The 18,597-nt window shown below is 36.8% G+C and overlaps 1 long non-coding RNA gene across 3 annotated transcripts; it reads right to left on the bottom strand.

The window, feature by feature from the left end:
- Positions 1-9,087: 9,087 nt before the first annotated feature.
- LOC143443857 (uncharacterized) lies at positions 9,088-17,460 on the bottom strand. Of its 3 annotated transcripts, none has more exons than XR_013113174.1 (4): positions 17,406-17,460; positions 16,998-17,035; positions 16,814-16,907; positions 9,088-12,655 (listed from the first exon to the last, which is right to left on the bottom strand). It is a non-coding gene; the product is annotated as an uncharacterized LOC143443857 (long non-coding RNA). The 3 variants fall into 3 exon arrangements; XR_013113173.1 differs by lacking the exon at positions 17,406-17,460 and adding an exon at positions 13,969-14,050 and having other exon boundaries at positions 16,998-17,398; XR_013113172.1 differs by lacking the exon at positions 17,406-17,460 and having other exon boundaries at positions 16,998-17,398.
- Positions 17,461-18,597: the final 1,137 nt, after the last annotated feature.

The raw sequence follows: 18,597 nt of genomic DNA, 5'->3' as shown, positions 1-18,597 counted from the left end.
AATGCACACTTTGTGATTTCATTTATATAAATGAGAGAATAAAAATGTATCCATGACAGACTGCATATCAGTGGTCAGGGACAAAGGAAAGTCAGAGGTTAAGAACAGGGCAGACCAGCTTGCAAATGAACAGTAGCAAGGGTAATGGATTTGTTCTTTTACTTGGCTTTGGTGTGTTATGATTTTTACATTAATCAATTTGCATGTGTTTATGTATGTTGTGGTATGCATGTGTTCTGTACGCATGTGGACATGGTAGTTTGTATGCGTGTGGTATATGTATGTATTTATTATTATGGGTTACATGTGCATGTTGCTGTCTGTCTGGCAGTAAGTGCTCTTAGTAATAGTGCACAAAGCTTGTCAAATGAAACTCTGTGTTACAGTAGAAATCACAGAGCTTTGTGCTCCCATGATCAGGTCCATGTTTAAATAATAACTTTATCATTGGCATCCATTATTTTTTAATTACTTTTATTTTATTTATGTGTATCTGTGTGTAAATCTATGTGTGTGTATGCCTGCCTCAGGGGTCTGGAAGAGACAGTAAGATACTTTGAAGCTAGAGCTAGGGAGAGGGATAAGTGGTCTAATATGGTTGCTTGGAACCAAGCTCAGATTCTCTGGCAGAGTAGCAAGCCCCATTCACCCCAGAGCCATCTCCCCATTCCCATCACCCAAAGCAGCAAACCTCCCTTTTTTTTTTTAACCTCCCTCTGTCATTGCATTGTATCCTAGTAAGCACTGGACATTTGAGAAGATAAAACTTGTTCTGTTTAAGAATGTAACATACTATAATAATAACTATTTTTTTCAAAATGCTTTTCAAAGGCCATGAAACCTCCCAAAATTAAACTGGGTTACATGTATTTTGTATAATATTTAACTTGTGAGGTGAACATGTTTAGTAAATTGCTTTCAATATCAGTTCTTTTTTTTTTTATAAAGTGATTCCTTGAAGCAATCTAAACAATCTCATGCTTTTGGGAAGTGTTTTCTGAACTCTGATAGCTACCTTCACCCTACCCCACAAACCAGAATGCTTAAGATAGAAAATTGTCTTATTTTTTTCCTCTCCCTTCCCTTGCCTCCCTCTCCTCCTCTTCTCTCCTCTCATCTCTCATTCCCTCCCTTCCAATTCCCTTTCATCCCTCTTCTTTCATCTCTCTTTTTCTCCATTCCCCTTCCCTCTTTCCCTCCTTCCTTCTACCTTCTTTCTTCCTTATCCCCTCTCCTTCTTCATTTTGTTCTGGAGTATATGACATGTGTATATGTGTGAAGGAACAGGTCAGCCTATGGAGGCTCAAGGTCAACTTTAGGTTTGAGTTCTCACCTCCCATCCTTTCTGAGGCAGGGCCATTGTGTTGTTTGCCTCAGTGTACACACAGGTTAGACAGGATTCTCCTGTCTCTACCCTTCCTATCACCACAAAAGCCCTGTGAGTACAGGCATGTGATAACACACCCACATCTTACATAGTTCTTTGGGTTTTGATTGAGGCGGTTGTGTTTGCATTGCAAACACTTCACCCACTGATGCATCTCTGCAGTTCAATTGTCTTTCCCTTTCTCATTTGTAGCTGTGGTTGAAGTGGGAGATATATGAAAAAGGTCCCACAATTCCAAAGTATCTAATGCTTCATACAAACATGAAAACCTAAAGAGAATTGAGGCATAGCCTCTGTCCTCAGCCTCAGCTAGCACAACAGTGATGCTATAAGGAAGCACAGCAGTGATGCTGTAGGAAGCACATCAGTGATGCTGTCAGGAAGCACAGCAGTGATGCTGTCAGGAAGCACAGCAGTGATGCTGTAGGAAGCACAGCAGTGATGCTGTAGGAAGCACAGCAGTGATGCTGTCAGGAACCACAGCAGTGATGCTGTAGGAAGCACAGCAGTGATACTGTAAGGAGGCACAGCAGTGATGCTGTAGGAAGCACAGCAGTGATGCTGTAGGAAGCACAGCAGTGATGCTGTAGGAAGCACAGCAGTGATACTGTAAGGAGGCACAGCAGTGATGCTGTAGGAAGCACAGCAGTGATACTGTAAGGAGGCACAGCAGTGATGCTGTAGGAAGCACAGCAGTGATGCTGTAGGAAGCACAGCAGTGATGCTGTAGGAAGCACAGCAGTGATGCTGTAGGAAGCACAGCAGTGATACTGTAAGGAGGCACAGCAGTGATGCTATAGGAAGCACAGCAGTGATGCTGTAGGAAGCACAGCAGTGATACTGTAAGGAACCACAGCAGTGATGTTGTAGGAAGCACAGCAGTGATGCTGTCAGGAACCACAGCAGTGATGCTGTAGGAAGCACAGCAGTGATGCTGTCAGGAACCACAGCAGTGATGCTGTAGGAAGCACAGCAGTGATACTGTAAGGAGGCACAGCAGTGATGCTGTAGGAAGCACAGCAGTGATACTGTAAGGAACCACAGCAGTGATGCTGTAGGAAGCACAGCAGTGATGCTGTAAGGAAGCTGAGCCTTATATCTGTTGTGATATGTATGTTCACCTCAACCACAGGTATATTTAGCAGCACCATGCGGTGCATCACAAGAGGGATATTTCATCCTCCTTTACATTCACAGTAGCCTGTGATGCTTCCCATGCCCTTTTAGTTGGCCCTGTCTACCTTATAAATGTCTAGTTCACTATGTCTTCATGTAGTAGAATGAAGGGGCATTAGTACCTAAACTTCCTAGACATTTATATTTTTGCTTTTACAGTATCCAGGTAGTAAGTTCATAACATCATGTGTGCTATATGTAGTAACATGTAAATAGTAGCTAGTGAAATAATTGTCAAGTAGGCATTTATTAATGGGTTAAATAAGAATCTGACATGGGCCAAGGACAAGGAAATGAGCTGCTTGACAGGAATATGACATTGTCCAAGGACAAGGAAGTGGGCTTCATACAGGATTCTGACATTAGACTAGAACAAAGAAGTAATTTCAAACAGGAATCTAAATCTTAGGCTAGAATGAAGTAATTTCAGACAGGAAATCTAAATCTTAGGCTAGAACAAAGAAGTAGACTTCAGACATGAAAATGACTTTGGTCTAGGACAGAAAAGTAGGCTCAGATATTTTGGTCATCCTGATAAGCCCTTAGAAACAGTGATTGTGGGAGTGTTTACAGAATTTTGTTTATTGCCTTGCTTGTTCTTTGACTATCTGTGTTTATTGTCTTGCTTGTTCCTTGACTATTTGCATGTATTGTATTGCTAGACCCTCAACCTAGAACTGACCTTAATACATGCATGTAATTAAAATGGTATAAAAGCAAAAAGGAGGAGAGTGGATGGGATATGGGGTTCTAGGGAGGAAAAATGGGGAAAGGGGATGGCATCTGAAATGAAATAAATAAAATATCTAATAAAAAATTTTCTGAAAGAGAGATGAAGCTTAAAGTGAAAAACAGAAAAGAAGAAAATGCTGTGGGAATAGTAACAGAGCAGAATATAATTCACAAATTTAATAGTTTCTCTTTGGTTGTGGAGGGGGATTTCTTTCTGTTAACATATATATATATGTTAACAGAACTATATATATATAGTTATATACACATGTATATATCCAGTGCATGTACATTTGCAAATACAGAACCAATGAAAGGAAAGGCTAGAATGTATGGATCATGATGTTAACACACACAAAACATTCTCTGTTCTTTCATCAACTAGCTGAACAGAGTTCAGAAATTAGACTCTACACTTCATGAGTCCAACACAAAGAAGGAAATATGGTGAGAGACATGACTAATTGTAGTACTCAAAAAAATTAGTTTCCAAAATAGACACAGAAATAAACATATCCTATGAGTTTATATTAAAGGATGTGGTGCAAACAATGTCTTCAGTATTATATTTGTAGAATATGCAGTATTAAGTTTCAAGGAAAGGTAATGATATGCTGATTCAGCTAGAACACTTCTCACTGAAATCCACAATCTGGTTTAATAATTTTTTTTAATGTCAAAATGAAATGTGCCATATTCCACAAGAGAGGAGCCATGTGGATAGTATTTTAGAAACTGTGAGGGTTTTTTTTTTTTTTTTTTTTTTTTTTTTTTTTTTTGGCTCTGTATGTACACATTGGGCATGATCAGGCATTGGACAAAACTGAGCCTGGAAGCCAGCTACCCTGTGGTACACAACTGTTCTACTCACAGAGTTGCTGTAGCCCTATAACTTGCACATATGCAAGACTTCAGATACCAGGTCCAGGTTTCACATTCAATAGCACTTCCAAACAGATGTGTCTACATCACTCACTCGGCTCGTGACTTGGGACATTATTTTCATATTATGCTGACGGATGAAACAAGCTTGTTTACTAATGCTTCAATTTCTCCACATTGACAATTTGTGTTTTTCAGGGGTGTGTTTTCCCCACTTGGGTAAGCTTATTCCTTTTTCTCTCTGATCATTTACGCCTACCTCAGAGAAATACTGTTTATCATTATGCTAATTTTAAATAGGCCCCAATTTTACCTTGACTTTTAATTTTTTATCCTACATACAGAATAGTGTCTAGCTCATTTACCTTAAATTTAAAACTTTTCTCATGATTAGAAATTATGAGCCTCTATTTCTTTTTAAATTTTTTTTAAATTATTTTATTTATTTACATTCCAGTCTTTGTCCCCCCCCCCTACAAGTCCTCATCCCATTCCTCCTCCCAATTGCCCCCAAGAGAGTGATTTTGATCCCTTCCCCATCAGGCCTCCCCCTTCCCTGGGGCCTCAAGTCTCTTGAGTATTAAGCATATCTAATCCCAATGAGACCTGACCAGGCAGACTGCTGCTACACATGTGCCAGGGGCCTCAGATAAACCAACACAAACAATGTTTAAAGATAATCCCCACACACAATGGAACAAAATACCTTCTTACTTACCAGTTACCACCCCTTTCTCTCCCCGTTCTTAAATTAGTCTGTCTTTCCTGTGCTGTTCTCCTGAGTTGGGTATAACTTATCTATGACTCTGCCGAATCTTTGATTGATCACTTTGACTACCCCTCAATTAGACATGACTTTTAAACATGGCTGCTCCATTCTACAAGCTAACTTTACCATCATTGTTAGACATTAAATGTGTGTGCTGTGGGTATGTCTGTTCCAGCCAGATCACATTGTAATCCATGGTATATCTACACACTGGCCAGATTATGTAGATTTAGAAAGTCTTTAGATGTGATCACTTGCCTAAGCAGCCATATTACTGGGTTAAAATTCCTCTACAGAAAATCTTGTTTTCTCCATCAATGGTGATTGAAAGTTTTCCTGGATGTAAGAATCTGGGCTGTCATCTGTGGTTTCTTAGAATCTCCAATATTTGTCCTGGCCCTTCTCACTTTTAGAGTTTCTGTTGAGAAATTGGGTATAATTTTAATAGGTCTGCCTTTATATATTACATGTTCCCTTTCCCTTTGAGCTTTTAATTTTTTCTTTGTTCTGTATGTTCTATGTTTTGATAATTATGTGGCAGGGGACTTTCTATTCTGGTCCAATATTTTTGATGTTCTCTAAGATTCTTATACCTTTATAGGCATCTTTTTCATGTTATGAAAAATTTCTTCTATAATTTTGTTAGGAACATTTTCTGAGTTTTTGAGCTTGGTTTCTCCTATTAGTGTTATCTTTAGTTTTGGTCTTTTCCTAGTGCCCCAGCTTTCCTGGATGTTTTATGTGAAAAGTTATATAGATTGTACATTTTCCTGAACTGACTATTAGTTTCTTTTATTGTATCTTCAATGCCTGAGACTCTCTCTTTCATCTCTTGGTATTCTGTTGGTGATGCTTGCATCTATAATACCTGTTTGCTTAGCTGGATTTTCCATCTCTAGGATTCCTTCCTAGTTTGTGTTTTCTTTATTCTTTCTATTTCCATTTTCAGGTATTGAGATGATTCCTAATGATATTCTCCTATACTTGTAGTCAGGAGCCTAGCACAGTTGTCATCAAGGAGTATTCATCCAGCAATTGATAAAAACAGATGGAGACACCACAGCTAAATATTACGAAGAATTAGGGGAATCCTGCAGGACAGGGGAGGAAGGATTATAAGAGCCAGAGTGTCAAAAACTGTTGAAGACAGCATATAATGACAGGGACTGCCTACAGTCGGCTGGGATGGAGACATCTCTATTCCATCTCTTGCATTCTGTTGGTGATGCTTGCATCTATAATACCTGTTTGCTTAGCTGGATTTTCCATCTCCAGGATTCCTTCAATTTGTGTTTTCTTTGTTCTTTTTATTTCCATTTTCAGTTGTTCCCATTTCTCCTAACCTTAGCCCTGGACAACAGCTATATGGATTTCATTTGTGCATGACTATTTTTCAGTTCACCTTGGTGTACATAATTATTCTATTATTATATTATCTGACTTTCTTACTTATTTCTCCTTTTGCTCTGGTGAATTCTGTGAAACTAGATGCTCCTTGATGTAATGATTCTTAAACAATTAAAAATTGAGACATGGGGCACAGCACAGCACAGTCCTAACAGCCCAGGTGCATGCTGTGTGTTTCCATCTTGGAAACACAGCAATAACTACACAATGGTAGTTCCAGATTAATGTTTGACTTACAAAGAAAGTTTGTAGAAATTATTAGAAAATAAAATAGAGCCCACATTGGGACCCTGAGAAAAGAAAAAACTAATGAAGTTATAAAAGAAATTTTAAACAACATTTAAAAGTGGTTTTTAGACAAACAAGTATAGAGTACATAAAATTATATATTAGTAGATCTAAGTCAAAACACTGGGACTCTTAGGAGAGTCATTGTGTGCAATGTACAGAAACAAAAAGCTAGCAAAACTACTGAGTTAAGAGTTAACTTGATTCTTTCTGGCCACTGCCTAGCAGCCTTGCCTATGTCATTTATCATTAGAACTTTACAGGACAATGCAAGTAGCTGACCTTGGAGCTCTGAGTTCTAAAGTATAATAAGCCAAAAGTTAAAGTTCAAATAATGATAAATTTACAATTATTATTATTTTAGCTACAGGCCTGGAAATAGGAACAGCTTGAAACTTTGGGGAACAATTGTAATTCTTAATTCTTCCTTTTTAAAATTTGATTTGACAATGATCATACATTTTTTCAATCTGTTTTTAGAGTATCAACAAAAGACTGGGACAAGATAAAGGTCAGTGAGCAAGTAGTGAGCATGTGAAGATCCACTGACGGGGTGAGTGAACAAATAAGGGAGAGAACAGGTAATGAACAAGTGAAGATCATGAGGTGAATGTGGACAGCATGAGAAGAGAATGTGAGGAGTGAGTGAAGAGAGAATGTAAAGAGTGAAGAGAGAATGTGAGGTGTGTATGGAGAGTATGTGTGTGAGTGAAAAGAGAATACATGTGGTGTGTGTGAGATGTGTGTGACGAGCATGTGTGGGAGTGATCGGGGAATGCACAGAGGTGTGTAACAGTGTAGGAGTTCTAGAAAAGTAAAGCCCACAGGAAAAAACAGAGTACACAGGAGAATACAGAGTATGTACAGCTTCCAGCTACAAGCAAATGAGCAAGAAAGAAAAAAGAAAAAAAAAACAGAGTGAGAGGAGAGAAACTTAAAGCCTTGTGCCTGTCAGCTTGCACCCAAAAAAGTAGTCTGTATATATTAAGCGCCTTCCAAATATCCGTTTCCAGTTGAGGACTTTGATCCTGTGTTGAGGCTAGACCCCAACAAAAAACAACATAAAAAATCCACAGATTCAACTAACTTTGGCTCATAGGGGGTTATAGAGACAGAAGTGACAATCAGAGAGCCTGTATGGTTCTGAGCTAGGTTTCTGCATATATGCTATGGTTTGATAGCTTGGTCTTCCTGTGGAACAAACAGTATTAGTGGGGGCAGGGCTGTCTTAACTTTTGGGTGCTTTGGGGACCCTTTTCTTCTACTATGCTGCCATTTTGTGCCTAAATATGAGTGGAGATGCCTAGTCATTTTACAAATAAATATGCTATATTCAGTTAATATCCCTGGGAGGCCTGTCCTTTTCTGAAGAAAAATGGAGGAGTAGAGGTTCAGGGGTGATAGGGGGACATAGGGAGCCCAGGAAGGTAGGAGGGAGAGAAAACTGTAGTCAGAATATAATATATGAGAGAAAAATTAAATATGGACAATATCAGAGTCTTAACTTCCCATGTTAAGTCTGATATATTATAATAAACATATTGAGCATGTAATGAACATGGATAAATTTTTATTTTACCTTACTTTGAGCTGTGAGGACTTGAACCCAGGGACTTTTGCCCTTTCACCTCCTCAGTCATCCATGTACTCCTTTGGCCATCTAGCCATCCATCCACTACCTGTTCATCCATCTAGTAGCCTGCCCATCATTTGTGCAATCTACCCACTCCTCACACATTCAACCATTCATCCATCTCCCTTGTTGCAACTCTATTTTATTTTTTTATTTTATTTTTTATTGGACATTATATTTACATATCAGATTTTATCCCCTTACCCCATTCCCCCCACCACCCAGGAACCTCCTATCCCATCTCCCCTCCTCCTGCTTCTATGAAGATGTGCCCCCACCTACACCCCCACTCCTACCTCCCCACCCTCAAATTCCCCCCCACTCAGTGTTGTTTATTCTTTTGTTTCTGGCACAAAGGCTTCCTCTATATCAGATCCCAGTGTGTGAATGGATTATCACTTCCTAGTTATCTGCTGAATACCTTCTAGTATAATGTATGGGATGTGATTTTAATGGAGCAAGGCAGAGTTTTAGCTAAATAACATTAACCTTACAGAGAATATGAGGGCTCAGTGAAGAGGACTCTAAAGGAGGGTAATCGTCATCTGCTTTGAAAGCAACTCAAGTAAACATCCGACCTGTATTTGGCACATTTTTGGCACCATTTCTCTTTTCACTATCTCTAGTGGGTAAAGGGCATGGCCCTACTAGAATACCACAAGGTTTTTTCCTAAGCCTAGGACAGAGCTCAAGTAGTTTTTGAGTGTGAGTGAGAAGGATATTGACAGCCACGAAACAAAATAAAGAATTTACTTTCCATGAACATATCAAAGATTTAAAAATAGATCAATGTTTATTTTTAAAACCTCCATGTATTACTATTGTGCCTTTCATGGTTTTTGTTACAGTGTCATGTAAGATGACTGGTTTTCATTATAATAATATACAATACTAGGCAAACTAGATGAAATTCCAATATGACATAGTTAATATGTTTCAAATTTCATTATTTTAATAGAATCAGTTGTGTGGTAATTACTTCTGGTCATAAGAGATACATGAAGAATTTTCACAGTATCATTAACTAGCATTACTTGATTAACCTTTTTTGTTAGTTTGAATTGAGTAGCATTTAGAAATTAATATGAGCACAATCATTTTTGTTCATTAAGTATCTGTATTAGTTTATCAAGACCTTCATGTTTAATACTTTATTAAAGAAACACTAGAGTATGTTAATGTCTTTAGAAACATCCTGAGAAGTATAGTATTTATTGAAAATTTAATCAACATTTACTTTCTTATTATATAGTAAGAAGTGATACAAAAAAATTAAACCTCAAACTTTAAATCTCTTTTCAAACTTATTTTAATCTTAGTTATTCATAATTTTATTAATTTAAATTTTAATAATAACTATTGTTATTTTAAATATTTCTATGTCTATTTAATATTTTCTTTCTTTACAAATTATTTTAACACATATAACAATGTTAACTTATATAACATATATGTCTTTTTGGAAGGAAGAAGAATGAAATAAAAAAAAAGTGTTGGTGCTTTCCCCAACTCTGCAGTTGGACGATCCATTGGCTTAGTGCTGGAAGCAAGCTCAGATTTGTGGCAACAATTGAATTCTCTCTGCCATTTTTATTGAGGTATCCAGGAATTTTATTAACCATGTCTTGTACCTAAAAAAAATCTATAATGTTTGATTATTAACACTACAAATACAACTCTGCAAGTTAAAGTTAGAAATTTAAATTCAATTTACTAATTAAGGGCATAGTGGTGAGTGACTGAAGTCCAGCTCTAGGGAGGCTGCGGTTAGAAGATCGTTACTCAAAGATAGCCTAGGCTACATGAAACAACTGTAATCAACAACAAACAAACAAACAGGGAACCTTTAGCAATGTATAATCATGTACATACAAGTTCAAAGAGTACGTGATTAAAAGGTTGACTGCCAAAGTTTCTATTTTGACTCTATACTATAACCTACATTTGAATGTCCTAATTTTCTTTTCCACATTGTCGAATTTTACAAAAGTTCATCTATTAAAATTCAGTGGGAAAAAAATTACAAATGAAATAGTTCAGTGCGTCAGTACTCAAATAAATGCTTCAAGATGTAAATTTTACTGGAATAATTTATAATTTGAAATTTCACAGTAATAACTTTGTATTCTTACAACAGTTTCATGGTATTTCATAGGTTTGATCAATAAAGCAATATTCCTAGATGCAGACACTATAGAAAATCTTTTCTTGCATATCTATATGATCATATGTATTTCCATAAATTTCAGCTCACAGGACATTGGTCAGATTTAACATTTGATTTTACTCTACCTCAGCACTTGTAAGCTACCCTGTAATTGTCTCATGCAATCTGGCAGAAGACATGAATATCCTAGTTAAAAGAAAATGTTGTCATTGGAGGCACAGAAATCAACATGAACATCATAATGTTTGCCCAGATTGATGCTATTATGCCCAGTGGATTTCTGGCACTGTTTGCAGATACTGAGCTTTGAAATTTTAACCCTTTTATTATACAGTGAAAGCTTTTTGTCTTCTTTATGCTGAGGAATACTGAATTGAGATTTCAACACATTTCTTAAAGTGATTAGTTGTACAACATCTTCAGAAGAGACCTAGGTGAAAGGGGAATCTCCTGTGTGTACCTGTTCACAAGAAACAATTGAGTACAACTTGTCCTAAATTCACTTTCAGTGTGGTTATCTCAACAAGTTGGTTAGGCATGGTGGGAACATTTATACTAGGTCAGCCAATAAATTAAATATTGTGATTTTTTTCTCATTGAGGATTAAATATTAAAGACTTGCCAGAATAGCACTATGGCAGTATACATGCATTGAGGATTGAGGTTCTTCTCCTTCTCCTCCTTCTCCTCTTTTCCCTTCTCCTTCTCCTCCTCCTCCTCCTCCTCTTCCTCCTCCTCCTCCTCCTACTTCTTCTTCTTTCTTCTTCATTTTTATTATTTATTCAATTTTCTTCCTGATTGTAGTCTTCCCTCTTTCTTCTCCTTCCAGTCCATCCCTCTCACCTCCTGTCCCACCTCCCATCCACTCCTCCTCCCCTTCCATGGACATCAAGCAGCCCAAGCATATCAAGCCATAGCAAAACTAGGCAAATGCTCTTCTACTGAGTCCAGACTTGGCACCCCAGTTAGGGGAAAGGAATCCAAAGGCAGGCAATGTAGTCAAAGGCAACCACTGTATTGTTTTAGGAGTTGCATATGAATACCCAGCTGCACAAGTGCTACATATGTTTAGAGGGCCTGAGTCCACTGATACTTTCTGCTTGGCAGTTCAGTTTCTATGAGCCCCTATGCGCTGTGGTTAGTTGACTCAGCAGTTTTTCTTGTGGTGTTCTTGACCTTTCTGGTTCCCTCAATCCTTTTTTCTCCTCTTTTACAAGATTTAAGACTGCACTCAATGTTTGGCTCTGGATCATGCATTGTTTTCAAATGGTTGGTGAAAGCCCCCTCTGACAGCATTTGTGCTAGGCTCTTGTCTGCAAGTATAGCAGGATATTATCATATTATCAGAGGTGAACTCCCATAGCATGATTCTCAAGCTAAGCCAATCATTGGTTGACTCTTCCCTCAAATTCTTTTTTCCCCATCCTTGCACATCTGCTAGGCAAGATAAATTGTAGGTAAAAGGTTTTGTGGTTGGGTTGGTATTCTAATCACTAGTGAGAGCAATCCTCAACTTCCTGGGAGTTCTCATTGTCCTAGGTTTCTAGACCATCGCAGAGATACCCCTTCCCAATCCAGTTCTCTCTCCTGGTACTCTCACTCCATACCTTATCTCTCCTGTTCTCATCTCTACCCATTACCCCATCATTCTCCTTCCACCCACCCCTGATGTCTAATGTATTCCCCCTTCTTTGTGAGATTCAAATATGCTCTTCTTGGGCCCTCCTTGTTAATTTTTTGGTTCTGTTCATTGTAGCATGGTTATCCTGTATCTTTTGAGTAATATTCACTTATTTCTGTATCTGGGCTACCTCCTTCAAAATGATCTTTTCTAGTTCCATCCATCTACCTGCAAATTTTATGATGAAATTGTTTATAATGACTGAGTGAAACTCCATTCTGTAAATGTTCCATGTTTTCTTTATCCATTCTTTGGTAGATAGATATCTAGATTATTTCCTTGTAAAAGGATAGAGTGTCCTTTAGATATATGCCCAGGAGTGGTATAGCTGACAGTTTTTTTTCATAATAGCCAGAAACTGTATTAAGGGTTTTAAATATGAGGTGGGAGATGAATGAAGAACAGTTCTGTGCTTAAGGAGCTTACATGAGACCCTGTTCCTCAGATGGTTTCCAGGATTTTTGCCTACACTGAAATAAAACAACAAAGCCTTTGAGATGAGGAGGAATAACCTCAAAATCACAGCAACCAACCTGTAGAGAATCAAAAAAAAAAAAAAAAAAAAAGAAAGAAAGAAAGAAAGAAAGAAAAGAAAAAAGAAAAAAAAAGAAACAAACTTTAGAAACACATGGTACTGAAACTTCAAAAAGTCATGAGAGAAACTGAAACTGAAACAGGTATCTTTTCTTTTAAAATGCATGTCTTTGCAAGCCTGCTTGAATTTACAGATCCTGGGGGCTATGCACATATGAACAGAAGTTTGTAGGCTTCTATTCTAAAAGTCAATATTATCACAATTTATGAAGTTTTAATAATTATAATTTGCCAAGTGTTACCTGATTATCTTTCAAAGAATTTGACTTGTCATTAATTCTACTATGAATCCCTGAGGACAAGGACAACATCTGTTTGTCTTAGTCCTAGAATAAGGGAAACACTCAAATTCCAATCCTTTAGGCTCTAGTAATAAATGTAAATATGATATTTTACCATAAAAAGAATAAAATTGCCTAGTACATGTGAGGCACTTCTTTAATGGTGTTTAAAAAGGAGCTAAACATCTCCATGGGAATTCCTAAAACATTTATCTTTCAGGGAGTTATTTAGTTTCACAGTCTTTGTTGTTTAACAAGCTAGAGAAAATAGGTCAGCTAATGTTATATTAATCAGTAAATTAATATTTTAATTTGATTTTCTTTCTAGTTAAAATGCTTGAAGCTTTTCTTTTTTTTCTTCTTATTTATGCACTGGCGATAAGTGGTGTCATTATCATATTGTACCTCAGGGCTGTGAGATAACAGAGTCCAGCAGTAGCTCTATTCTTAGGTAAGTGGGAGTTTTATCATGCCACTTACACATTTAAATGGCACACCATGGCTCCTGTGTGACAAAGTGCCTTAGAATTGAGTCCTAAGATCCTCCAAGTCTTCCTTTTCAATTCACATCATAAAACTATCACTGCAAACCTGAAGAGTTTTGCTTAGTAGAAACCCTGTGTTTATTCAAAGGGTGAAAATCTTACTCAAATTATTGGAACAATATGAACAGGGGCTTCAGGTATTATTTCTAGTTTCTGGTAACAATTGACAATCCAGGGGACAATTGGAGACAAAGCTTTGATTGTGTATACTTTGCAAGAGAATAAAACTTGAAGTTGTGTAAGTAGAAATTTAACAAAGTCTAGTTATTCTTATTTTTAACTTTGTAAAACAAATGTATATTTTTCTTTGTTTTTTTTTTTCTTTTCTTCTTTCTTTCCCAACTCCCTGCCATTGCAAATACTGAGGAATAAAAATATGAAGGGCTGGAAGATTCTGTATGGCATTATTTGTTTGGTGATGTTTACCTTTCATGACAGTTATCCTGGACTTCTTAGTTCCATTAGAATCCAAATCTGTCATGGATGGTTGAAAGCTTGTCTGTGAAGCCTTTAAGGAGATTAATTGAATTTGGTGACAGAGCAAGTGCCTGAAGTCTATACTGCAGCGAACACTTATAGCATCATTTATAATGGAAGCTACAAGACTTAGCCACTGTTTCTTCACCTCAGCTGATGTTAAAACAGAAAAAGATGCTAACCTGGTTTTCTGATAAATTATGTCTTATGTTAAGATATGGAAGAACAGTGAAGTGAATTTTGAGAGCATGACTACCAAACCCAGTTTAAGCTATTGACAGTAAATGACCTGGTGTTGATCTCTTGACATCTCATGGCCTATTTTCACTTGCTCATGAAATTTTTAGTTTCAGTATGTATCTCTACGTATCAGTTAACGTTCTGCATCATATTTCAGCGGCAGAGTACATCAATACCAACTCTTCTGTCTGCCCTGGATCTGAGGAAAATAGTTCTATCTGTCAGTGTGAGCGAGGTCACATGCAATTTGCACATAATCAGTCTACAGTCACATATAACACATACATAGATCCTACATAGACCTGTGGCACAGTCACAGCATATACAAGGTGTGGTCCAGGCATAACAGAGCAGCACTGTCAATATCACTCGTATTGTCTACTGTCACCACACAAATGCCAGGAGTTTCAAGAACAGAACATTGAATTTGTGGGACTCATGTGAAATGCATATTGCAGATATTTTATTTAGTGTACTTAAATATGTGTGATATTTTGCTTCTGGTGAGGAAATTTTGAATAGCAAAAGTATCCACATCCAAATGTAGACTTGGATAATTAAATTTTATTATTTACTGATTAATAAGAGTAAACACAAAGAACAGGTGTGATGTCTCATGCCTAAAATTCTAATACATAGAAAACAGAGGCAACACAATTCTTATGAAATTAAGATGAGACTGTTTTACATGTCTGAGCTACAGAGTAAGACTGTTACCCAATAAATTTTCCCCTCAAAAAAAATTTATATACTAACAAAAGATTACATACATTTTTGAACCATAAACTCAGGACTATTTCTTTTATTAAACACAAGACATTATATATATATATATATATATATATATATATATATATATATATATATATATATGCCTGAAATATCAGGACTGTCATAAATTTGAGCCCAATCTGGACTACTATGTCAAGTTGAATCTCAACTGTCACATTTCTTTAATGTCTAAACTAGTATATGAAACTGTTAGAATCAAATTCAAGGTCTTACTTTTAGATGACATGCCTAATTATTAGACTTTTGTTTAATTTTTAAAAACAATTAAGAAAGTAGATTCTGACTAGATTGCTCAACAGTTAAGAGAACTTAAATTTTTGCTAAAGGACCAAGGTTCTATAATTCCAGTTCCATGGGATATAATATCTTCTTCTGGCCTCTGTATGGTCCAGGCACTCAAATGGAACACAGACATACATGCAAGCAAAACACTCATGCATAAAATAAAATTAAAATAAACAACAGTTTAGAAAACTAGTCAGAATGCAATGAGAAAACCTAAAAGACATTAATTTATTTAAAACCACATCATATATTTATGAATATGTTAATTCTCTTAAATTTCCAGTCTATTTCTACAGCTAACCTTTCTTATGCTTAGAAATAGAATCTGATTGCCTTAGTTTGTCTTATTCCCCTGTTGGATGATCCATTTATATGATAAGAGAAGAGGTCACAAGGTCTGTTGAACTGTCTTTTGGGGAGTTCCCCTGAGGCAGTACCAGGAAGAAATAGATCTGGTAGGAGAAAGTTACTGAAAGTTTCTTTACACAGAGGTTCATAATAGGCCAAGTTGGCTCATAAAAAGTTTCATAGAAATAATGGTGTGGAAAATGAGAGTTGGAAGATAGACAGCATGTTGTAATTCACGTGATTGGACAACACAATGAGGGAAAGAGTCCGAAAACTCACATACTCTCATTTTCTCAAAGAAAGGTAAATTACCCTTCAATTGTACATCACACAAGAAGAAAAAGAAGAGTACTAGGTAAATGTTACTTAATCCTGATCTTCAGGAAAGGAATCTTAATCACCTCAAAAAAAAAAAAAAAACAAAAAAAAAAAAAAAAAAAAACCCACAAATAGACTTTTCTCCATGGCAACAAAAAACATGGATATAATACAAAGGGGAAATTGTTAACTGTGTATCTGATTGACTTAGTGCAGGATACAATACACATAGGTCAACATAAGAACATCTAATCATATAAAAGTATATAGTACTCCAGTAACCCTTATCTTTGGTAGGTATCTAGAAAAGGCGATATTGGAGGAAGGGAGGGGTAGGTGGGATAGTGGCGGAGAAAGAGAGAGAGGGACAAGAAAGACAGAAACAGAGGCCAGAGAGACAGTAAACAGTCAGAGAGACACACAGAGAGAGAGACAGAGAGACAACAGAGAAAGAGAGAGAGAGACAGAGACAGAGAGAGTGCAAGCACACTAAATATCTCCATCTCATTTGAAACCATACTGGAATTACACAATGAAGCAACCTTTTCATGAGGTTGTAACTGCAAGACACTACTCAGTGCGCCTAAGTAAAATGCTCAATCCCAGTATCATTCACAATAAAACAAATTAATTCATAGGCTAGTGATGTAGCTCAGCAGTAGTGTTTTCTAGGAAGGCTTATATTCCAGGGTCCTAATGTTCAAATATTCCCCATAGTGAAAGACAAAAGAGGAGGAGGAAGAGGAGGAAGAGGAGGAGGATGAAGGAGAGAAGAAACAAAGTTATTTAAGCATGCAGGCCTGTTACTCACCAGTGATCTCAGCAGAAGAGGCCTAGGAGGAGAATCCCATCTGAGCAAATCTGCTTTACCATGTGAGCCTCAGACCAGAGTGATATACCCTGTACTAATAACAATGACAAAAGGCAAATAACCAAACAAATATGCCAGTGAAAATTTAGAGTAGTGTAGCAATGCCCAATAGGTTTCTACTCACAGCCGATCATCCACCACATGGCATCACAGTCTTTTGTTCTGTTTGTAAAGGCAAAAACAAGGGACCCTGTAAATTCAACCTTTTCTGCTCACACTTCAGCTTCCAAATAATAACTCAGAGGATTGTCATCATCATCATCATCATCATCATCATCATCATCAGTAGCAGCAGCAGCAGCAGTAGCAGTAGCAGTAGCAGTAGTAATAGTAGTCTTTTTACTCCCTTTACATCTCACTCACTGCCCACCTCCCAGTCACCTCTTCCCACAATCTTTTCCCCAACCCCCATTCTCTTCTCTGAGCTGGTGGGGCCACTGCCTAGTAATTCCTATGCTTATGGCCTTATGCTAAGCTTCTTCCCCAACTAGCTAATAACTTATTTAACCCATTTAAACTCTTTTAAGTCTACCTCTTCTCAGTTTTAAGAATTTGACTCCCTCAGAGTCCAGGGTGAATCTCCTCTGCACCTATCTCCCGGAGTTCCTATCTCTCTACCAGAAGTCCCACCTTCTATTTTCTGCATGTTGGTAAGAGGTTATCATTTTTATTGACATGTGATGCTTCTGCACACTACACAAGAGATTCTTGCTAGAGAACCCAGGCCACTTGAACACAGTAGAAAACATTTATATCATACTTACACTCAGGAAATGAGCAGACAGTTACATTATCAAGTTCATAACAAAAATGTCTTTTTATTTTTGTTGTTCAAAGTAAGTCATAGGAAGCATTACAAAAGATAAATAATTATCGGACACAATGATAAGAAATCTTTAAAGTGATCCATTTGTAAATATCTCTAAATTAAAAAACTATAACAACTGAAATTAGAAGCAAATTAGATGTATTATGCAGAAGATTAGATGTTCATAAACAAAGAATTAGCAAATTGAAGCAAATCATAATCTTAATCATACTTTTATCAATTTCTGAACTGTAAAGACAGAAGGAGAACCTTCAAAGATAACTCAATTAAGGACACTGACAGCTGCAACTGGAATATCGAAAAGACACATGAGTAATAGCAAGACTTCAGAAAAATACTCAAATTTATAAGTAGAGGTTTAGCAAGGATTACACATCAAGCCAACAAAGCTCACATGAAAACACCAGCAATCACACTGGGAGGTGTGAATGGTGAGTCAGAACAGACTGATGTGGCAATTGGCAATTCAAAGCTATACTTTCTAATAATTCAACAACAAAGAATAAATTAGAATGGAAATTTGAGGTTATTTATATAGTACAGTAAAATAGTGAAATCCTACATTTTTTTCTTTTTTTCTTGTCATTGTTTTATGATCATGAACACACACACACACACACACTAGTTTTGACAAATCCTTGGAGCAATAATGAACACTTTAAAAAGCTTGTTTCCTTGTTTATTCTTTTATTAAAATGTTCAGATAGAGAAACTGAATCTTTATTTATGCCATAGACTATTATGAATGTATTAGCTATTTTAATAAAAAAATAATAAGGCAAGTTTGTGATACTTTTAAATCATCAGACTATAAATTTATGTTTTTAAGATTATAGAAAATACAGGGCCCTAGATAGATGGCTCAGTGGTTAAGAGTGCCTGCGGTTCTTGCAGA

This window comes from Arvicanthis niloticus, chromosome 11 (assembly GCF_011762505.2).
Source record: "Arvicanthis niloticus isolate mArvNil1 chromosome 11, mArvNil1.pat.X, whole genome shotgun sequence".
Classification (NCBI taxonomy): Eukaryota; Metazoa; Chordata; class Mammalia; order Rodentia; family Muridae; genus Arvicanthis; species Arvicanthis niloticus.
Note: the sequence above shows the minus strand (reverse complement) of the source record. Positions and strands in the feature narration are given on the sequence as shown.